Below are 19,865 nucleotides of genomic sequence, written 5' to 3' on the forward strand. Positions count from 1 at the left end.
TTCCAACTACTTCCGACTATCGCGGACAACATGAGTCTCTTTCCACGTAAGTGTGAGGCTCGGAGCAGGAGCTGTGGCGCTTGAAAGTAGCCTGGGGCCTGACGAACCAACCGACTGAGTGGTGGATGAGTTTCTCAGCGAGGTCCCGCTGTCACGTCTTCCACTTTAATGGTATCGATGGGGCGCCAACCACTGAAGGTTAAATGAGGCGTACAACTCCTGCGGGACCCGCCGTGGTTGCTCAGTGGTTATGGTGTTAGACTGCTGAGCACGAGGTCGCGGGATCGGACCCCGACCACGGCGGCCGCATTTCGATGGGGGCGAAATGCGAAAACACCCGTGTACTTAAAATTAGGTGCACGTTAAAGAACCCCAGGTGGTCGAAATTTTCGGAGTCCTCCACTACGGCGTGCATAATCAGAAAGTGGTTTTGTCACGTACAACCCCATAAATTAATTTTTAATTTAACTCCTACGGGGACGGTAGAGTATCCGTCTCCAGTGCAAGAGGACCGTGATTCAAATCCCGGTGCCGCGCTATTCTCCACCGGAAAATACAAAAAAAAAAAAAAAAACCGTGTGTTGAGAAAATTGCACAAACAGGCCTGGAGTGCGGCCTGATCCCGGTGACCAGAACCGGTAACGCACTCTCTCACCAGAGCAGGATTGGCCACCCTGGTGCAGTACTTGGCCACAACCTCCTATATGAATACAACAATCGAACCCCGGCCCTCAGTCCCCAGCAGCCGCGAAGCAACTGACCACGGCGGCGGTCAGATCTGTGACGCTGCAGAGGGTGCTAAGAATACCTGGCTCCGGACAGGCCGCCATTGGAATCTGAACCTGGCAACGTTTAACGTTAGAACGCTATCTAGTGAGGCGAGTCTAGCAGTGTTATTGGAGGAATTAGAGGGTAGTAAATGGGATATAATAGGGCTCAGTGAGGTTAGGAGGACAAAAGAAGCATATACAGTGCTAAAAAGCGGGCATGTACTGTGTTACCGGGGCTTAGCGGAGAGACGAGAACTAGGAGACGGATTCCTGATTAATAAGGAAATAGCTGGTAACATACAGGAATTCTATAGCATTAACGAGAGGGTGGCATGTCTTGTTGTGAAACTTAATAAGAGGTACAAAATGAAGGTTGTACAGGTCTACGCTCCTACATCTAGTCATGATGACCAGGAAGTCGAAAGCTTTTATGAAGACGTAGAATCGGCGATGAGTAAAGTCAAAACAAAATACACTATACTGATGGGCGACTTCAATGCCAGGGTAGGCAAGAAGCAGGCTGGAGACAAGTCAGTGGGGGAATATGGCATAGGCTCTAGGAATAGCAGAGGAGAATTATTAGTAGAGTTTGCAGAACAGAATAATATGCGGATAATGAATACCTTTTTCCGCAAGCGGGTTAGCCGAAAGTGGACGTGGAGGAGCCCGAATGGTGAGACTAGAAATGAAATCGACTTCATACTCTGCGCGAACCCTGGCATCATTCAAGATGTAGACGTGCTCGGCAAGGTACGCTGCAGTGACCACAGGATGGTAAGAACTCGAATTAGCCTAGACTTGAGGAGGGAACGAAAGAAACTGGTACACAAGAAGCCAATCAATGAGTTAGCGGTAAGAGGGAAACTAGAGGAATTCCGGATCAAACTACAGAACAGGTATTCGGCTTTAACTCAGGAAGAGGACCTTAGTGTTGAAGCAATGAACGACAACCTCATGGGCATCATTAAGGAGTGCGCAATAGAAGTCGGTGGTAACGCCGTTAGACAGGAAACCAGTAAGCTATCGCAGGAGACGAAAGATCTGATCAAGAAACGCCAATGTATGAAAGCCTCTAATCCTACAGCTAGAATAGAACTGGCAGAACTTTCTAAGTTAATCAACAAGCGTAAGACAGCGAACATCAGGAACTATAATATGGATAGAATTGAACAGGCTCTCAGGAACGGAGGAAGCCTAAAAACAGTGAAGAAGAAACTAGGAATAGGCAAGAATCATATGTGTGCGTTAAGAGACAAAGCCGGCAATATCGTTACTAATATGGATGAGATAGTTCGAGTGGCTGAGGAGTTCTATACAGATTTATACAGTACCAGTGGCACCCACGACGATAGTGGAAGAGAGAATAGCCTAGAGGAATTCGAAATCCCACAGGTAACGCCAGAAGAAGTAAAGAAAGCCTTAGGAGCTATGCAAAGGGGGAAGGCAGCTGGGGAGGATCAGGTAACAGCAGATTTGTTGAAGGATGGTGGTCAGATTGTTCTAGAGAAACTGGCCTCCCTGTATACGCAATGCCTCATAACCTCGAGCGTACCGGAATCTTGGAAGAACGCTAACATAATCCTAATCCATAAGAAAGGGGACGCCAAAGACTTGAAAAATTATAGACCGATCAGCTTACTGTCCGTTGCCTACAAAGTATTTACTAAGGTAATCGCAAATAGAATCAGGAACACCTTAGACTTCTGTCAACCAAAGGACCAGGCAGAATTCCGTAAAGGCTACTCAACAATAGACCATATTCACACTATCAATCAAGTGATAGAGAAATGTGCAGAATATAACCAACCCTTATATATAGCTTTCATTGATTACGAGAAAGCGTTTGATTCAGTCGAAACCTCAGCAGTCATGGAGGCATTACGGAATCAGGGTGTAGATGAGCCATATGTAAAAATACTGGAAGATATCTATAGCGGCTCCACAGCCACCGTAGTCCTCCACAAAGAAAGCAACAAAATCGCTATAAAGAAAGGCGTCAGACAGGGAGATACGATATCTCCAATGCTATTGACACGTGTACTTATCTTTATCGGGCGACCACGTTTCGCCGCTTAACAACTGTAGTCGCACAGCGACGGACGCGCCTGCATGTATCCGACGTTTCTGGAAAGTTATCGATGCTTCTACCCGGCTGTCTGTTGTCACCGAGCCTTGTGTTATCTGATGTCATCGCGTAACGCGAATGGTGTAGACCTTTGTGGAAGGCACGCGGGTCCAAACGATTAGTCTGGAACATTCGACGACTGCTCTATAAAAGCCGACGCGCTTGACCCGCTGATCAGATTTTCGACGATCGCCGACAGTGTTCGCCGCTATCGTTGTGCTATAAGTGTAGCCTGTTTTTGTGGGCACAGGTTCGCCCAATAAAAGTTAGTTTTGTTCTTCACAGTATTGCTACTGTGTTCTTGAACGTCACCACCACGTGACATCTGGTGGAGGTGCTTTTCGTTCATGTACCGGACGCCCCCGACAAGCCGTGATCCAAGCCCGGACCGCAAAGAGAACACCAACGTAGTCCCGGAGCATCGAGCAAGCCGCCGTCTTCGACAGCTGCCCCCGGAGCACGGACTTCTACCTGAGAAGACCAAGAATATTGTGGACAAGGCAACCCCAATGGCAGCCCCAGCGTCCTCCATCGCGCTGCAGCAGCCCAGGGAACCTCCGACGTTCCGCGGATCAACATTTGAGGACCCGGAAACCTGGCTCGAGATGTATGAGAGGGTCGCTACGTTTAACAGTTGGGACAACGACGACAAGCTGCGGCATGTCTATTTCGCACTGGAAGACGCCGCCAGGACCTGGTTCGAGAATCGAGAAGCCACCTTAACGACGTGGGACCTGTTCCGAAGCGGCTTTTTGCAAACGTTTACAAGCGTCGTGCGAAAAGAGCGAGCCCAAGCACTACTAGAAACCAGAGTGCAGCTGCCAAACGAGACGATCGCGATCTTCACGGAAGAGATGGCCCGTCTTTTCCGGCACGCCGACCCAGAAATGTCAGAAGAGAAAAAAGTCCGCTTCCTGATGCGGGGCGTCAAGCAAGAACTTTTCGCAGGACTTATTCGTAACCCGCCGAAGACCGTAGCTGAGTTTTCGGCAGAGGCATCGACGATCGAGAAAACTCTGGAGATGCGCACCCGGCAATATAACCGCCAGGGGCTCACGCAGCAGTACGCCATCCAAGGACTGGATTCCGGCGACCTTCAGGAGACCATCAGGGCCATTGTGCGCGAAGAACTGCGCAAGGTCCTGCCTTCGTCGCAGCCCCAAGTGGCTTCGATCGCCGACATCGTCAAAGAAGAGGTGCACCGATCGCTTGGAGTTACCGAGCTGCAACCACAATTACCGCAGGCCCAGCCAGAAGCGATGACATACGCCGCCGTCGCACGCCGTCAAGGCCCCCCTCCGCGACCACGCCAGGGCCCTGCAACGACGCAATTCCGTCGTCCGCCGCCGCCAGCACGCCCACCCGTCGCCCAGCGTACCTACGCGAGGAAGACGGACATTTGGCGAGCCCCCGACCACCGCCCGCTCTGCTATCACTGCGGAGAAGCCGGCCATGTGTATCGCCGATGCCCATACCGGGAGATGGGACTGCGAGGCTTCGCCGTCAACGCACAGCGCCCGAGGGAAGGTGAACGCCCTCGTGACATCGCCGACTACCTCGCCGCTACTAAGTGGAGCCCTCGACGACCGTCCCGTTCGCCGTCACCAGGCCGCTACTTGTCGCCGCAGCGCCGACCATTCACTGGCCCAGCCCGGGGCCGGTCAGCGAGCCCATATCCGGAAAACTAAAAGCAGCAACCGATGGAGGTGCGGTTGCTGTCCGTCGAACTGACGAAGACCCTCCGCCGCCGACGAAGACGCCGAAGAAACTACCTCGACAACATAACGACACGCCGCCGTCCCGACGAAGTCTGGAAAGAAAGAATGCGACGACGAAAGACGACCTGACGACGTCACATACCAGCCACAGGTCAACGCGACGCAGCCGTGATCCGACGCCAAGACCTAACTGCCACGCCAGACAAAGAACCACCGACCTCGAGGTGCTTCTGGACGGCCACGCAGTTACCGCCTTAGTGGACACAGGGGCTGATTACTCCGTAATGAGTGGACACATCGCCGCCCAGTTGAAGAAAGTTAAGACCGCATGGGAAGGCCCTCAAATTCGGACCGCTGGAGGACACCTCATCACGCCGACTGGAATCTGCACGGCAAGAATAACCATTCATGACCGGACTTATCCTGCCACCTTCGTTATCCTCCAACAGTGTTCACGAGACGTCATTCTCGGTATGGACTTCCTGGAACAACACGGCGCAATCATCGACCTGAAGTCGAAGTCAATAACGCTGTCGGAAGATAAAGCGATGCCGCCGGAGAGCCCTCGTAGTCACCACGCCTTGAGTGTGCTCGAAGATCAAGTGAGCATCCCGCCGCGCTCCAGCATTATTATTTCCGTCGGCACTGAAACACCCGCTGACGTAGAAGGCGTCATCGAGGGCGACCAACATCTACTGCTCGACCGTGAAATTTGCGTCGCAAGAGGGATCGCTCGACTCCACGGAGGGCAAGTGGAAGTTCTGCTAACCAACTTCAGCCAAGAGTTCAAGCACATCAACAAGGGCACGACAATCGCATACATCGAGGAAATTGTGGAAACCAGCAATGCCTTTGTCCTCTCGGATTCAGCCGCATCTACCCCGATGAGCATTGTCCCCGAACCAGACTTCGACGTGAATCCAAGGCTTCCTATGAGTAAGCAGCAACAAACCAGAAGTCTTCTCCGACAATACAAAGACTGCTTTTCGACGTCATCGAGGATTCGACAAACACCAGTTGCAAAGCATCGCATAATAACCGAAGAGAGCGCTCGACCACTCCGCCAGAGCCCTTACCGAGTATCGACGCGAGAACGTGAAACTATTAAGCAACAAGTCGACGAAATGCTCCGCGACGACATCATCCAGCCGTCGAAAAGCCCGTGGGCCTCTCCTGTAGTCCTGGTAAAGAAAAAGGACGGAACCCTACGCTTCTGCGTCGATTATCGTCGACTGAACAAGATCACGAAGAAGGATGTGTACCCCCTTCCACGGATAGACGACGCATTGGATCGGCTCTGCAACGCTAAATACTTCTCGTCGATGGACCTCAAGTCTGGCTACTGGCAAATAGAAGTCGACGAGAGAGATCGCGAAAAGACTGCCTTCATCACGCCAGACGGCCTCTACGAGTTCAAGGTCATGCCATTCGGAATGTGCTCGGCGCCTGCAACGTTTCAGCGCGTCATGGACACGGTGTTAGCCGGACTGAAGTGGCAGACGTGCCTTGTTTACCTGGATGACGTCGTTGTCTTCGCCGGAAATTTCGACGATCACCTTATGCGGCTTGCGACAGTGTTAGAAGCCATCAGGGCATCAGGGCTCACTCTGAAGCCGGAAAAGTGCCGTTTCGCTTACGATGAGCTTTTGTTCCTAGGCCACGTGATCAGCAAATCAGGAGTACGCCCCGACCCACAGAAGACAGCTGCCATAGCAAAGTTCCCGCAGCCAACCGACAAGAAGGCAGTGCGCAGATTCCTTGGCATGTGTGCCTACTATAGGCGCTTTGTCAAGGACTTTTCACGCATCGCTGAGCCGCTGACAAAGCTAACTAAATGTGACGTCGAGTTCAAGTGGGAAACGCCGCAGGCCGACGCATTTCAAGAACTCAAACGACGCATGCAGTCGCCGCCCGTACTTGCGCACTTCGACGAGCACGCCGACACCGAAATTCACACTGACGCCAGTAGCCTAGGCCTCGGTGCCGTCCTAGTCCAGAGAAAAGATGGACATGAACCCGTGATAGCTTACGCTAGCCGGTCGTTGTCAAAAGCGGAAGGCAATTATTCTACAACCGAAAAGGAATGCCTCGCCATCATTTGGGCTACAGCGAAATTTCGCCCTTACCTCTATGGCAGGCCATTCAAAGTGGTCAGCGACCATCACGCGTTGTGTTGGCTAGCTAACCTAAAGGACCCTTCAGGACGGCTGGCGCGGTGGAGCCTCAGACTACAAGAATACGACATCACTGTAACATACAAGTCCGGAAGAAAACACTCAGATGCCGATTGCCTATCACGCGCCCCCATTGACCCACCGCCGCAAGATGACGACGATGACGACGCCTTCCTTGGCATAATAAGCGTGGAAGACTTCGCCGAACAACAACGAGGGGACCCGGAGCTAAAAGCCCTAGTCGAGTATTTGGAAGGGCACACCGACGTTGTCCCTAGGGCATTTAAGCGTGGATTATCTTCGTTCACGCTTCAAAACAACCTACTCGTGAAGAAGAACTTCTCACCAGTCCGCGCCAGCTACCTTCTTGTTGTACCGTCAGCGCTGCGTCCAGAGATACTGCACGCCCTACACGACGATCCAACCGCTGGGCACCTCGGATTCTCCCGGACGCTGTCGAGAATACAGGAAAGGTATTACTGGCCGCGTCTGACCGCCGACGTCGCCCGTTACGTCAAGACATGCCGAGATTGTCAACGACGCAAGACACCACCAACAAGGCCAGCAGGATTACTACAGCCGATCGAACCTCCTCGCCGACCATTCCAGCAGATTGGGATGGATTTGTTGGGGCCGTTTCCGATGTCAACATCCGGGAATAAGTGGATCGTCGTGGCGACGGACTATCTCACCCGCTTTGCTGAAACTAAAGCTCTACCAAAAGGCAGCGCAGCCGAAGTGGCGAAATTTTTCGTCGAAAACATCCTGCTGCGACATGGTGCCCCAGAAGTCCTCATCACCGACAGAGGAACGGCTTTTACAGCAGAGCTCACCCAAGCCATTCTGCAGTACAGCCAGACAAGCCACAGGAGGACAACTGCCTACCATCCGCAGACGAATGGTCTCACGGAGCGCCTGAACAAGACCCTCGCCGACATGCTAGCAATGTACGTCGACGTCGAACACAAGACGTGGGACGCGATCCTGCCGTACGTAACCTTTGCGTACAACACGGCGGTGCAAGAAACAACACAGATCACGCCGTTCAAGCTGGTCTACGGCAGGAACCCGACGACGACGCTTGACGCCATGCTGCCGCACGTAACTGACGAAGAGAATGTTGACGTCGCTAGCTATCTCCAGCGCGCCGAAGAAGCCCGACAGCTCGCCCGCCTGCGAATCAAGAGCCAGCAGAGGACCGACAGCCGACACTACAACCTCCGACGACGCTTCGTCGAGTACCAGCCTGGCGACCGTGTTTGGGTCTGGACCCCGATACGCCGACGAGGACTCAGTGAGAAACTACTCCGACGCTATTTCGGACCCTACAAGGTCATCCGACGTATTGGCGCTCTGGACTATGAGGTCGTGCCAGACGGCATTTCGCATTCACAGCGGCGCCGCGCACGATCTGAAGTGGTCCACGTGGTGCGCCTTAAACCCTTTTACGGACGCTGACGAACTGCGTCATTTTTGTTCTTTTCTTTGCTACGAGTGCTTTTGTTTATTAACTTCGTTTGTTTGCAGCATCGGGTCGATGCTTTTTTAAGAGGGGGGTATTGACACGTGTACTTATCTTTATCGGGCGACCACGTTTCGCCGCTTAACAACTGTAGTCGCACAGCGACGGACGCGCCTGCATGTATCCGACGTTTCTGGAAAGTTATCGATGCTTCTACCCGGCTGTCTGTTGTCACCGAGCCTTGTGTTATCTGATGTCATCGCGTAACGCGAATGGTGTAGACCTTTGTGGAAGGCACGCGGGTCCAAACGATTAGTCTGGAACATTCGACGACTGCTCTATAAAAGCCGACGCGCTTGACCCGCTGATCAGATTTTCGACGATCGCCGACAGTGTTCGCCGCTATCGTTGTGCTATAAGTGTAGCCTGTTTTTGTGGGCACAGGTTCGCCCAATAAAAGTTAGTTTTGTTCTTCACAGTATTGCTACTGTGTTCTTGAACGTCACCACCACGTGACACTATTCACAGCATGTTTGCAGGAGGTATTCAGAGGCCTGGAGTGGGAAGAATTGGGGATAAAAGTTGATGGAGAATACCTTAGCAACTTGCGATTCGCTGATGATATTGCCTTGCTTAGTAACTCAGGAGACCAATTGCAATGCATGCTCACTGACCTGGAGAGGCAAAGCAGAAGGGTGGGTCTGAAAATTAATCTGCAGAAAACTAAAGTACTGTTTAACAGTCTCGGAAGAGAACAGCAGTTTACGATAGGTAGCGAAACACTGGAAGTGGTAAGGGAATAAATCTACTTAGGGCAGGTAGTGACCACGGATCCGGATCATGAGACTGAAATAACCAGAAGAATAAGAATGGGTTGGGGTGCGTTTGGCAGGCATTCTCAAATCATGAACAGTAGGTTGCCACTATCCCTCAAAAGGAAAGTGTACAACAGCTGTGTGTTACCAGTACTCACATATGGGGCAGAAACCTGGAGGCTTACGAAAAGGGTTCTGCTGAAATTGAGGACGACGCAACGAGCTATGGAAAGAAGAATGATGGGTGTAACGCTAAGGGATAAGAAAAGAGCAGATTGGGTGAGGCAACAAACGCGGGTAAACGACATCTTAGTTGAAATCAAGAAAAATGAATGGGCATGGGCCGGATATGTAATGAGGAGGGAAGATAACCGATGGTCACTAAGAGCTACGGACTGGATTCCAAGGGAAGGGAAGCGTAGCAGGGGGCGGCAGAAAGTTAGGTGGGAAGATGACATTAAGACGTTTGCAGGGACAACACGGCCACAATTAGTACATGACCGGGGTAGTTGGAGAAGTATGGGAGAGGCCTTTGCCCTGCAGTGGGCGTAACTAGGCTGATGATGAAGATATATATATATATATATATATATATATATATATATATATATATATATATGAGGCTCGGAAAGCTGGTCAGGCCTCAGCCCCCACCCCCCTCCCCCATGGGTAAATGAAAACTCTCCGCCTATGTCGTGTTGTGTCCTTCATTCCTTCATTCTTTGGGGAAAATATTGACCTTCTTCTCTTGAAGGAGAAGGAGTAGTGTGTGAAGAGGCCAGTAAATCCGTTTATGCTGATATCACTATACGAAGCGTTCGTTGATTCCATATACGCGCAATTTGATATAAAATTGGCGCAATATTTGATTACTGAAATGCGTATAAAGTTTTCTAAGCTTGTTTCTATTTACCTGCTAGTTTTTATAAATATACCTACTTTCTCAGGAGACACGATATTCGGTTAGGTGAACATTCTAATGTCCTGGAATCGTGTACCCAATGAACGCAGTATATGGACCCACGTGGGCTTACTGGTCGTTGTTGTTGCTGCTGATTTTAATAACTCATAGGCACGAGGGGCGCGCAGTTTCGCATATATTACTTCATTATTTTCGACGGGCTATTGGGAAGGCATGTCATGGAGCGCAGCTGCGGAGATTGAATCTGCGCATGGCGCATGCGATGGTGATGATGATGGTGGTGCCACATTTGACGCATACCGACAACAGGGGATTGGCCCTAATGCTGGAGGTTTAACAATAAGAAAAAGTTGTATGAATGAATGAATGAATGAATGAATGAATGAATGAATGAATGAATGTGTATGTCATCTTAAATACAACTTCAAGAAAGGTGCAGGAGCAAAAGGCGCGCAGCGTCTGATAGGGGCCCTTGTACCCGCAACATACTCGTGTCTTATGCATCATTTAGTGGCAGTTCATTGGCAGTGAGCATATTACATATTTTCACACATTGTACGTGAGTTTACACAGAAACTTAGAACAACAGAATTTGACAAATTATTGGGTTACAGTTGGTTTACAAATGTAGACGGTGAAATAATAAATGTTCCCCTTTTCCCCCTCTTCCCCTTTCCTCTCCCTGTGCACAAACAGTAAAGTACAGGTTGTACATGTAAATTTACAATAATACGCTCAAATGCCGCATATGACCATGAATGTGTGTGTATCCACGTAAAAAAGAAAAAGCAAAAAGCGATTTATGATATATTTATGTTGCAATAATCACTCTCTTAAACACTGTGTTAGTAACAATTCCTTCACATGGTTTTTGAAGGCATTTCTAGTCATACCGAAATAAATGTTATCTTCTAGCTTTTTTAGGATTGTCAGTATTTGGTAGCTGGTTGTTTTTTTACCACAATGGGCCATTGCGCTTAGTGTTCGTTTTCTTTTTAGTCTCATATCGTGAGTAACTTCATTAATGCTTTCGTGTATATATAGTGCATTGTTATGTATGTACTGTAGTAGTTTAAAATCATAAACGTCGTCAGCTTTAAGCATTCTGTGTTTAACAAATAATGGTAATGTGCTTAGTTCATAACATGGTCCCTCATAGTTTTCATAAATGCGGAATCTATTCTTTTGTGGATTAATTAGCCTGTTCTAGTTAGTTTTTGTTGTGGTGCCCCCCCCCCCCCCCCCCTGCCAATATTCCGTGCGATAATCTGAAGTAGAACAGTGAAGTATGTATGTTTTGTTCTAGCCAGATAGGTATTAAGTGTGCAATTTTATGCAAGCATCCAACAGATCGGGAGAGTTCGGTGGCTAAATTATTAATGTGTACATTCCATGAAAGGTGCTCTCGGAACCAAACACCAAGAAACTTTTGCTCCTTAACCCTGGTTATCTGTTGCCCTTCAAAAGTTCAAACTATTTCCCTACTTAGTGGTTGGTTAAGCGCACGAAATACTATGCACTTTGTTTTCGCTGTGTTAAGCTGCAGCCTATTTTCCCGGAGCCATGCCGCGAGGGACGCAAGGTAGGTGTTGGCCCTTCTTACTATATCTGTTAGATCTGTGGACTTAAAGAAGATGTTAGTATCATCGGCATACATAATAAGTTCAGGAGAGTTGGGTATAGTTACGATGTCATTAATGTAACCAAGAAATAAAAAAGGTCCTAGTACTGACCCCTGTGGAACTCCTTGTGTTAACTTTAGCTTTGATGATGTGGTGTCTTTTATTTGCACCATTTGATAGCGGTCACTCAAGTAGTTTTTAATGAGGTCTAGTACAACTCCCCGCAACCCGTATCTAGACAGTTTGGGCCGTACGATATTGTCACGAGAGGAAAAGCCAGTCAGTCAGTGCTAAGCGAACGGCCGTTTACAGTTCGTTTTTGCAGCCGCTACCACGCACACTTCTTCTTCCTCGACTTCTAGCGTAACTAGTGCGTGCCATTACCCCTCCCTCCAAAAAAAAATAAATAAATAAAGTTGGGGAGATGTTAAATGCCACAAGGATAAAATAAAAGAAATGAGAAAGACAACGGACGTGACGACAGGGGCTGCATCACAAAGTTTGTGGATGAGAGTCAGCGCGAATGGTAGGGCTTCATCCTGGTAACGTGAACAATGTCAGAGGAACGTGGTCTACGGGAGCGGTGCAAAGTGTCGGCTGGAATAACTTCGTAGTTGACAGGACTTAGACGACGCAAAACTATGTAGGGTCCAAAGTATCGGCGCAATAATTTTTCTGACCGGCCTCGTTGACGTATAGGGGTCCAAACCCATACAAGATCTCCCGGGTTGTATGTGACGTCTCGATGGCATATGTTGTATCGACGAGCATCTTGACTTTGTCGGGATAGAATTCGTTGCCGCGCAAGGTGTCGCGCCTTTTCGGCACGCTGAACAAAGGCGTCTGTATGTGGTGCGGTAGGTCGAGCATAGTGGTGACGTCGCGTCCGTAGACCAGACGAAAAGGAGGAAACCCGGTGGTTTCTTGTAGGGCAGTGTTGTACGCGAATGTCACATACGGGAGCAGTTCGTCCCAATTTTTATGATCCGTGGCAACATACATGGAAAGCATATCCGCAATCGTTTTGTTGAGACGCTCAGTTAAACCGTTAGTCTGCGGGTGATACGCAGTTGCCGTACGGTGCGTTGTTCCGCTCAGCTGCAGAATATCTCGGACCAACTGGGCAGTGAAGGCCGTACCACGGTCTGTGATGACGACAGCGGGAGCACCATGTCGAAGGACGATATTTTTGATAAAGAAGTTAGCAACATCTAAAGCTCGCTGAACGGCTTGTGTTTCGCAGTATCGAGTGAGGTAATCGGTGGCGACAATGATCCAGCGGTTATCAGCCGAAGTCTTGGGAAATGGGCCGAGTAAATCCATCCCGACTTGTTCAAAAGGTGAGCAAGGAGGTCGGACAGGCTGAAGCAGACCGGCTGGTTTCAGTGGTGGAACTTTGCGGCGCTGGCAATCTCGACAACTTCTGACGTACTGCTTCACGGTTTTTGTGAGTTTTCGCCAATAGTACTTCTGCTTGATCCTTGCGAGAGTACGCGTGAAACCAAGATGCCCGGACGTTGGTTCGTCGTGGCAGACGACGCAGTGATGAAGATGGCATGACAACACCGACATATCAGGATTGAATGACGACAGCATGATTGTTATAGAATGACAAACAAGGAACGTAATCGGACCGACACAGCCGGTATGACTACGACGCCATAACTACAACGGGATTACGTTTTGAAGTGAGAAGGATGGTAAAACGACAGCATCACGACGACGCCATGGCGACATTAGCATGCCAACGGCTTTGTGACGACGACGGCATGACGACGAATGTATGACAACGAATGCTATACGGCGACTGTATGATGACGACGCAGTGTTGTTGGGGTGCAAATGGCATAAGGACAATGGTATAAGTTCGAGTGCGCGATGACGACTACGCCACGAAGATTGTATGACCATGAGTATGTGAAGGCGATGGAGGGACGATGACAGCATGGTGAAACTAGAATCGTGACTATCACATGACTACGAGGGCCCCGCGGCAGTATGACAACGAATGCATGACAACTGTAGATGGCGCGATAATGACGGCATGACGAGAGTCGGATTACAAACCTGCAATGATGACAATACAAGAATCATAACGACGTCCCTACCAGGAGCACATTCCTAGTAGTCGGTGGTATTAGACAATTCGCGTAACTGGGCCAGTGTACAGGGCGTGACGACGACTGCATGACGAGAGTCGGAAGGCGAAGTTTCAATGGCGACGCTGAAATGACCACGACGGCCTCACGACGATGTTTTGAGAACAAATGTATGACGTCTGTGTAAGGACGATGGCGGGACGACGACGGCATGACAAACCTGGAACGACGACAACGCAACGACCACAACGGCACCAAGGCCGTGAGCACGTACCTAGTGGCCCAAGTTGTCAGATTACTCGGGCCACTGTATCGGCGTAAAATGCATGACGATGACTGCAGGACGATAGTTACATGACGAAGCTTTAATGGCGTCGATGGAGTGACCGAAGCGGCATCACGGCTACGCTACGAGCACATACTTTGTGACCGTAGCTTAGATTGGACGGCACCGTCTTCAGGCAGTCGCTGTCATGGATCCGTTGCCATACTGTCGTCGCCATGCTGTCGCAGTCGCGTAACTTGGGCTACTCGGTCGGCCTAAGAGGCTAGACAGATATATAAACAAATAAGCTCAAAACGCGCGAAGACCAAAAATGCTAACCACATTAAAATACAGTTTTCCTGAAATGCGAGATCACGTTACTTGCTTTGACAATGAACAGCAATCCCACCATGTCGCAAGTGAGTGAATATTTATTTTGAGGGTATTCGGTGAAACAACGAGAATTTTCTTTCTTTTTGAATGTAGGCGAGTGTTCAGTTCTCGTACACGTTGACTACGAGATACTTGAATGTATATCTAATGACTGGAAGCGAAGTTTGCAGTGTGCACAACACTTTTCTCCTCCAAGACACAAAAAAAAAAGGTTCCCCTCTTTCATCCGCGAGCACTGCTCCTCCAAGGAGCGCATGTAGTTCATCAAAACATCCGTGTTAAAAGCGAGGAACTCCCTGAGGTTCCACACCACACGTGTCATATCGTACTCTGCGGCCTGCGACGCGCAATGTGCACAAAGCACGAACCAAGTATGGCCCTTGGCAGACTTGTCCAGAACATCTACCACCGTGATCAACTGGCTTGCGGTCTCCGCTGCCTCAGCGACAACGTCCAACTGGGCGCGAACAAGCATCGGCAGCGCGATGAGCATCCTAAGCAGCATATCTCGCCCGCAAACGCCGTATACTGCGACAAATTTTTGGTTCTTGCAGTCGTGCACCAAGTTGAGGACATACTGGCTGAGCGTTCTGGCACTGATGGTGACGTGAGGAAGCTTCTTCCAGGATTTTTGCAGGAGATGTTTGCTGTTCTTCCATGTGGAGCTGTTGAACATCAAAGTGTTCGTCGAGTTCTCTCGGCGTTCTCAACAAGGAGTCGAACCGCCAAGTTCCGCACTCCCCATCTACTGAAAGGATCCGGAGCTTGAGGAAAGACTGAAGTGCCTGTGCCACCGTCACGTCGTTCTCGTTCCAAACGCTGCCGATCTGGAGTAACTTCAGGTTTGGACGTGCCTTAGACACGTGCAGCAATCCGCCTGTGGACATACGAGTTATTGAAAGGCATGCCAGATGTTGCAGTGATTCGATGCACCCCCATGTGCTTCTATCGCGTACGCGATCCGAGTTGATATCCAGTCGTTCAAGCAAAGGACAGCTGGCGTATAGCTGGCGAAGAATGCCGTCCTCGATGTGGACTTCTCGCGAAGTCAAGAATACTTTCAGGCATTTTAAGCTCTGGAGAAGGCGTACGTCATCCGGCAGCAGCGTATCCTTTCCACGCAACGCCACGGCGGTAACGGACTCGCAGATTCGCAGAATGATTGGCATGCTGCGATGTGAGCGCCCACGGCAAGGTATCACCAGCTCTTTCACCAGTTTGAAGTGCGTCGAGCAAGGAGTGATGTCTTCGACGTAGATAATTCCGAAGACATTAAGCTTGCGGATCAGGGTGGCTCTGTTTAGGACCTCGTCCACCTGATGCTCTCTTTCCATGTCCCGCAGGTTGATACGCACCGCTGCCCAGAGGCAAGGGTCGAAGGCCAACCTCTTCCATCGCTCGTACACCTGGGCTATTGTCGCGAGCCAGAGTTGCGGGAGGTAAGCGAATATCTTGAGGACGAGTTCAACTGGGAGGACGTCAAAGTGCAACATCTTCTTCTTCTTCTTCCTTCGAAATTTCGGCACGTACCCACGAGGAGGAGATTGGCCATGGCACTCAATGGAAACACAGCGTCATCTTCCACTTTCACTTTCTGTTGCTACGCTTCCTGAAAGAGGTGTTCATTATTCGAAGCTTATTCGTTTCTGCGAATTCTACCAGCATCTCTCCTCTAGCGTTCCTAGAATCGACGCCGTAGTTGCCAATTGCTTGTTCACCAGCATGCTTTTTCCCCACTTTTGCATTGAAGTAGCTGATTACTAAAGTCTATTGAGTTAGCCAATGAAATAAATATAGGTAAATAGAGGTAGCCAATTAAAAAAAAAGATATTTCTAGAGGTATAGATAGCCTGTGCCTAGAGAATGTTCACCAAGCTTCACATTGCTTTGCGTGCTTTTTTGCCCATGAAATAAAACCTATAGACTTCAGTGACCCCTTCGGCAGAGTCTTTTACCAATGGCGTGTGAAATGCACGTGAATTTTGTGTGTCTCAGTATTGCTTCTCTTTCCGGTAAGCAATACTAACGACTCATGAAAAAACATTTCTGATAATTTACAACATTTATTATGGGCTGAAACATCGTCAGTTGCATGCAAAGGTCATAAATAGATACAGGGTGTCCCAATTAACTATCATGCACCAAGAGTAAATAAAAAGAGCAATGCGTTACTCGAAGAAAACCTAGTGCATATGGTTTGCGGTACAGTGGAGTAGCTGTCAGTAATTTTTTCGTTGATGAGATTTATATAGGTAATCTAACTAATTATCTAACCCGAGACGTACTATCCTAACTATCAAAGTGTCAATGAGGCATTTGAAGGCACAGCCAAGGGACATCTAATTGCAGTATTTTCAGCGACGTCCTAATTCTTTATATTTTCTTTCCGACGGATAAACCCCGCGAAATATGGAGAATACCACGTGACTGCTCTCCCACCCGAATCACAAAGCAGCGCCCTCGAACAGGCTCCCTCTGAGTTAGCCAGAACGAAATAAACAAAGGAAACCGCCGTGATCGATCTGGTTCCTTAACTCCCGCTCCCCGGCCGAAGAAACACGTCGCGTTTGCTATTAGTCGGAAACAAGCTGTGATAGCTGTTGTCGTAGCGTAAAAAAAAAAAAAAGCGCACGGCTGTTTTTTTGTTTTTTTTTGTCATAGGACCTATCACCACAAAAGCGAATCGACAACGTCAGTGCAAAGGTTTAAAGGGGCGTTTTGTTTCATCCCATCCATCATGTCTTTCTCTAATGAGCAGAAGGTAAACATGATCCTTGCCCTGGCATCTGCAAATGGCAACAAATGGAAGACCGCAAATATATATATCAGTCATGGAAGTGTGGCGATAGACCAAACGCATCGACTATCATCAGAAATTATGAAAACCTGAGACAAACAGGCAGCTTCAAGAAACAGTGGCGGAGGTCTCCATCTTTGAGTCTTAGCCTACGCACCGATGTTCCAGCAATTATGGCCTCAAACCATAATGCTAGCGTGCGGGACGCGGCCGCCCAGGTGCCATTTCCCAAGTCACCAGTTTGGAGGATTCTAAATGGCGGCCTCTCACACTTAGCACCTTAACGAGCAACGATGCTTGGAAGACAGGGACCTCCAGAATCGTCTAGATTTCTTGAATTGGGTTCTCACAAAAGCCGATTAGCCACCGGACTTTTTGAACAACATCATGTGCACAGATTTAGCGAATTTATGCAGAAACGGCCAGATAAGTTTGCTTTATGCACACTATTGGAAAGACTCCAACCTACACTGGCTAAAGTGCAATCGGCACCAGTACCAGTGGTCCCTCAATGTCATCATCATCATCATCAACCTGGCTATGCCCACTGCAGGGCAAAGGCCTCTCCCATACTTCTCCAACTACCCCGGTCATGTACTAATTGTGGCCATGTTGTCCCTGCAAACTTCTTAATCTCATCCGCCCACCTAACTTTCTGCCGCCCTCTGCTACGCTTTCCTTCCCTTGGAATCCATTCCGTAACTCTTAATGAGCATCGGTGATCTTCCCTCCTCATTACCTGTCCGGCCCATGCCCATTTCTTTTTCTTGATTTCAACTAAGATATCATTAACTCGCGTTTGTTCCCTCACCCAATCTGCTCTTTTCTTATCCCTTAACGTTATACCAATCATTCTTCTTTCCATAGCTCGTTGCGTCGTCCTCAATTTAAGTAGAACCCTTTTCGTAAGCCTCCAGGTTTCTGCCCCGTACGTGAGTACTGGTAAGACACAGCTGTTATAAACTTTTCTCTTGAGCGATAATGGCAACCTGCTGTTCATGATCTGAGAATGCCTGCCAAACGCACCCCAGCCCATTCTTATTCTTCTGATTATTTCAGTTTCATGATCCGGATCCGCAGTCACTACCTGTCCTAAGTAGATGTATTCCCTTACCACTTCCAGTGCCTCACTACCTATTGTAAACTGCTGTTCCCTTCCGAGACTGTTCAACATTACTTTAGTTTTCTGCAGATTAATTTTTACACCCACCCTTCGGCTTTGCCTCTCGAGGTCAGTGAGCATGCATTGCAGTTGGTCCCCTGAGTTACTAAGCAAGACAATATCATCAGCGAATCGCAAGTTACTAAGGTATTCTCCATTAACTCTTATCCCCAATTCTTCCCAATGCAGGTCTCTGAATACCTCCTATAAACACGCTGTGAATAGCATCGGAGAGATTGTATCTCCCTGCCTGACGCCTTTCTTTATTGGGATTTTGTTGCTTTCTTTATGGAGGACTACGGTGGCTGTGGAGCCGCTATAGATATCTTTCAGTATTTTTACATACGGCTCGTCTACACCCTGATTACGCAATGTCTCCATGACTGCTGAGGTTTTGACTGAATCAAACGCTTTCTCGTAATCAATGAAAGCTATATATAAAGGTTGATTATATTCCGCACATTTTTCTATCACCTGATTGATAGTGTGAATATGGTCTATTGTTGAGTAGCCTTTACGGAATCCTGCCTGGTCCCTTGGTTGACGGAAGTCTAAGGTGTTCCTGATTCTATTTGCAATTACCTTAGTAAATACTTTGTAGGCAACGGACAGTAAACTGATCGGTCTATAATTTTTCAAGTCTTTGGCGTCCCCTTTCTTATGGATTAGGATTATATTAGCGTTTTTCCAAGATTCCGGTACGCTCGAAGTCATGAGGCATTGCGTATATAGGGTGGCCAGTTTCTCTAGAACAATCTGCCCACCATCCTTCAACAAATCTGCTGTTACCTGATCCTCCCCAGCTGCCTTCCCCCTTTGCATAGCTCCCAAGGCTTTCTTTACTTCTTCCGGTGTTACCCTCAATGTGTGGTTCGGAATTTATGCCGGTGCTATAATCGGTCCCATCTACTTCGATCGCACACTGACTGGGCGGCGTTACGTGAACGAAATCTTTGAAGGAGTGGTGGATGAGTTTCTCAGCGACGTCCCGCTGTCACGTCTTCCACTTTTATGGTATCGATGGGGCGCTAGCACACAGCAGCAGCCGAGCACGAAACTGGCTGGATACGACTTTTAATGCGCAATAGATTGGAAGGCACGGGCCTGTAAATTGACCGGCTAGGTCACCCGATTCTCTCCGCTCGATTTCTTTCTTTGGGTTTATGTGAAAGATCGCACTTATATGATCGAGACGGACGTCAGATTAGTTCAAGGCAAGGATAACGGATGTCTGCCGTAGAAGTCCGGGGTCGGTCATCAAGAAAGCCACTGAAGATGTAATAAAACGCACACAGTACTCAGACTATACACAGTACTCAGACACAGCACACATACCTATTCGAACACGTCTTCTAGGCTGGTGTTCAACGGAGCTTACGAATTCATAGATAATAAACGCGCACTGAAATCTCATGGGCTTTTTTTGTCCTTTTTCTGCAGACATCCTGATTGCTAATTCGGCTCATTTAGAAGTGGTATATTTACTTGAACGCATCGGTTTTGCCTTCTCTCTACACGTTTGTCGCTTCCCGGTCTGTTTA

Source organism: Dermacentor andersoni, chromosome 1, assembly GCF_023375885.2.
Source record: "Dermacentor andersoni chromosome 1, qqDerAnde1_hic_scaffold, whole genome shotgun sequence".
In the NCBI taxonomy this organism is placed as follows: domain Eukaryota; kingdom Metazoa; phylum Arthropoda; class Arachnida; order Ixodida; family Ixodidae; genus Dermacentor; species Dermacentor andersoni.